Here is a 4,855-nt window from a genome sequence, read left to right on the forward strand (position 1 = left end):
CTCTAATGAAAGATATTAAAAGGAAGTTAGTGAATAACTGCATTAATAAGAGAACACCTAAGACAATTCTCCAGGTCCCCAGGCATCACAACAATGTAACTTTTCCTCCACATTTACATAGTGCTTCTTCCCCTACTAAGAACTACAGAACCCTCACACATTTCACACATTCTAGTAAACTTGATGTGCCAATGTTAGAAAAGTACTATCAAACTAACCTTAAAGCCTCTTACATTCCATGATCAAAGCAGTGATCATACAAATTAGCAGTTTTCTGAAAGTTCCCACTCAGTTTTAATTTATCCTTTAATTCTTAAAAAGTCCAAGACAAACCATGCTTATAATCCTACAAGCACTAAATACAAGTAACTTATTATAAACAACAAGCTCACAAGAAGTTTAATAAGTTAAACACAAGGTATTTGCATTTCTTATTCATAAATTGAGGCATTTTTATGTAGACATCACTTCCTAGGTTCAGAGACAACAAATCTGGCATAGACTTCTTCCAAGGATATTACATAAAGCAGTCTGGAGCTGCATTAACAGAACTCCAAGTAGGGATAAAGTCCTAGGATAAGGGCTGGACAGTTAGTTCTGATTAGCAGCTACTCTTAATACTTCCTACAGGTATGTACTAAAGCAGAAAGGATTAAGTACAAGAGTAGAAATCCTTGTGTGGGTGTACAGAAGTGTAGATTTGACAGAGAACAGTAATTTCCACAGTCAACTAGTGACATTCCACTATACTCCTTAAACCTTATTTGTTTTCACATTCTTGATGATTCAAGCTAAAGAACTTAAGTGTCGTGATAAATATAACAACTCAGCTCTTACTTACAATACATAACAATGTGTTTTATACCACATTCCCTTTCTATATCAAAGCCAGTGATACATTATTCTCAATAACTCCAATTAAAAGGTCATAAAATCAAGAAATAGTTGTGCACAGTATTACCAACACTTAATTTTTCAAGTTCATTTTTATAATCTACTGAAAGGAAATATTATAAAATATCTTGAAGTTTTATTATACACTGGAAGCACCAAAACCAAAAAACATACCTCACAACCAACTTATCTTAAACCAAATGTTTGTGTTTGGAGGAGGAAAGGAAAGATGCTTATGTTGTAATTAAGCTGAAAATTAAATATCAATAGTACTGTTTTGGAGGAGCAGCCACAGAGACTCCTACACAAGTTTCGGCCAGCTTGCAAGTCTAAAAAAGTACAGCTTTTCATTTTCATAAGGAGTAGTATACAGCTATATACAGCAACGATTTCCTTTATTTCCTGTCCAGCCGCTACTACCAATTATTACCAAGATCTTCAAAGTAGGAAATTCTAAAGCATTTCAATGGTAGTAAAAATTCTTTTTTGCCATTAAAAGATACTTAATTGCGCTATACTTATATGTAAAAATCATTTCAATGCTCAACATTCCCAGATGGAGAAAAATAAATACCAGGCAACAAAAAAAAGCCCATCAAAAGCTGCACAGTAGAGGGGCTACCACTGCAAGTACCACATAATTATTTGGCACCTGTAAAGCTGTCAGTCAGTGCCCAACTTAAAAAGAACAGCTTTTCAAAGAATAAAATCACACAAAGTTAGCATTCAGACTGGGTTATATAAAGCACCGTGTCAAAAAATGGTCTCAAATTCAGAGAAAGACAGATAACAATTTAGCAAAATGATCCTCCAAAAGCTACGTTTCCACTTTTGTAAAGGCAACTTCACTGTACAGAAATACCAATCCCAAAGAAGGAAGTCTCACTGGGTACAATAAAACTGCAAAGAGCATTAATTTAACTGAGGGTGGAAGGTAAATCAAATTCTCCCATCTGCACTGTACTGGCCACAGCTTGCCTGAAGACTGAGCCTTCTGAAACTTAGATTCATCTTCTTTCAACTCGGACAAGCTGAAAGAAAATTCACATTCCTCAGTCCATAGGATACAACTAATAGGTGTCAAAACAATTTGATGGGATGAATAATATCCATTTACTCAGCACCTAAAGTCGTCAAAAGCACCACCTGAGGATACGTAAGTAAAAACAGCTTTAAAGATACCATCATAACACTCAATCATGTGTAACCTAAATACTGTCTCGCTCACTAACAAAGAATCCAGACATCAAAAAATGAAGTTGATGGCCAGTATGGCCAGTATTTACTAACTGATCAAAAATATTTAAGGTGGGATTAGCTACATTTCCTCCATCAAATTTAAAAGTACTAGCTACCTAAGACAACAAGTCAGAAAAAGGGCACAAGAAAAACTCATGTACCTGTATTTAGAACGAGATGGGTTTAAATCTCTTTAGCAATAAGCACTATAGACCAGAGAAACAAAAATATGGTCCAAGGTAAACACTAGTAATAGGTAACCATTAGTAACACTGCTTACTATTCCACTATAAGCTCCATGCAAGATGCAAAAAGCGTAAGATTTCTTGGAACAGAGTAACCAAGACATTTAAGTAGCCTGTAAAAGTAGCTGCTCACTTTCAGTATTTAAGATCTGAGTTAAGTCAGTTAAGAAACAACCAAAAGTTACAGAAAATACGAAGTGTGACTGCAGGAGAACTCTAACAGCAATATTCAGAAAACTGCCATCAAAATTTAAAACTGTTTTAGGAAAATCTTCAATAGAAAATATTTTGATATCCCAGCAAGTTAGATTTCTCTGAAGCAAGCAGGCAAAGTAGTCACACTCAGATAATACAAAAGATTATATGAAATACCACTTATCAGGCAGCCTAAAATTTGGCATTACCAAAATATCAAATAAACTTCACAAAAATCTGCTCCTCTCCCCCTCCCATCCCTGATATAACTAGTTGGTCGATCCATAAAAGCACAGGCATGCTGCAAGTCTGGAATACTGGAACAACTTCCTTTGATTAAAGAACTCCTAATAATGGTTGACCCCCTCCAAACCTAAACCCACTGTTCTTTCTGTTATCTCAAGTCTGCTTCAGACATCACAAATCCTCATCTCCAGCAGTCCTGGAAAAATGCTACTGTACAGTGCAACAAATGAAATAAGCATGTAAGAGCTGATCAGACTTTTTTTCCTTTAAGTCCCTCTCTACAGTGGTCCTAGGGAATTTAAAATGTAAAATATGACACAAAATGTTAACTCAGTCCTCGAATTAAGGTGTGATGTAGCTGAGGTTAAAAATAAGACTGAGCTTGAGGCAGGAACTGGAACATTTATTATGGCATCAAAAGTCTTACGATAAATAATTTCAGAAGCCGTTTTCTTGGCTTTTGTTTCTGAAGGTTTCTTTTGCAATTCTGAAAGTCCCAAGACAACAATAAGGGAAGGTTGTCATATCAAGTCTCTTCTCTGCAAATTGTGGAGCCCAAGAAGCGCTTATTTTGTTACGTTAAATCTCATACTAAGGAGGAAAATTTACAGACAATACTGATTTTTACTACCTTGTATGTGAAATATACAGAACAATATCTGGAATCAACAGAATTCTTTTCCACTTTAGAACTTGGTATTAGCAGGTTTTATACTCTTTAGATATGTACAAGCTCCTATGCTACACAAAGTTTGGTTGCTTAAAGTTTAATAGGGTTAAATTGTGGCTCTGACTGTCTTCCTTTGAACTGCCAATATCTAGCAGGGGAACCTTAGCATTTCCTCATGACGAGGAAATCTTTCCAAATAAAGCAGATCTTTGACTGTCTTCTCTCCAACTTCGTATCACAAGTCTCACCAATAGGATCCTGAAGAGCACATGCAAAAGGCTGTTTTTCACAGATTACTTGTACTATTCAAATTTTTGACCTACAGAGGAAGGTTAGTATAAGCTATTAATGTAAGTACAGGCATTTCAGTTGCTCCAATCACCATTAGGCATCACACAAGAATTTCACTGTGAAGTAATTATTAACAGTAAACAAATCATTTTTCTGGTGCAAGTTCTAACCAGCAAAATTAAAGAAAACCACACAACTTGCTTACTATACTTACTATTCTCAAAAATACTATATTTTACAAGCCACACATCATTCATCATATTGACCCCTAATGATGTCAGGCTTCTATCAATCTTTAATCACCCTGAATATACTAAACAAAGCACAGACCCCCAAAGCTCTGCCAAGGAATAAATATACATAAACACGATCATCTTGGGGTGCGAGAGAAATGCAAGTACAACATACATACTGACAGGGACAGAAACAGAAGTGCTGCAAGGTGGTTTAAGTTTTCACTTGCTTCCTGGGGACTGTGGCTGGTGTGCATAGCAATCCAAACTGCTTTAACAACTAAATTCTGTACAGTAAAATTAAATTTGTTTTGCTTCAGCAACTTCCAAGAGCAAAATGACATTTTTTGGAGGCTGAGGTTTTGTGTTACATTTTGGTGGTGTTTAAAATTCTTTCAGTGCTGGAAGTATGATTAGTCTTGATAGTTTCCTTTTTAAAATTCATTAAAGCTGCAAATTCTGAATGACTGCAAGGGAGTTCAGTGCTCACCTCCAACTGAATTTCATTAGTTTTGGCACAGTTGAGAGCATAAAAGCCCAACTTACATCTGTAATTATATTATAACACAAGAAATATATATTTCACATCAGGTGCAGTGCAAAGGATTTATCATCAGCTGAAAGCCATATAGTATCACAGACATGGTATATCAAAATATTTGTTAAAACAGCTGGAAGAAGAATTCTAGGCTGCTGAAGTGAATTAAAAATTAGATTAAAATCACATACGAGATGGCTCTCGATATCTGAACTACCAACAAAATATGAGCATATAATTGTGATAGAGAACAGTACTATGTATTCTTAATGGCCCATATAGAATCATAGAATAGTTAGGGTTG

Source organism: Nestor notabilis, unplaced genomic scaffold (assembly GCF_000696875.1).
Source record: "Nestor notabilis isolate BGI_N333 unplaced genomic scaffold, ASM69687v1 scaffold30610, whole genome shotgun sequence".
In the NCBI taxonomy this organism is placed as follows: domain Eukaryota; kingdom Metazoa; phylum Chordata; class Aves; order Psittaciformes; family Psittacidae; genus Nestor; species Nestor notabilis.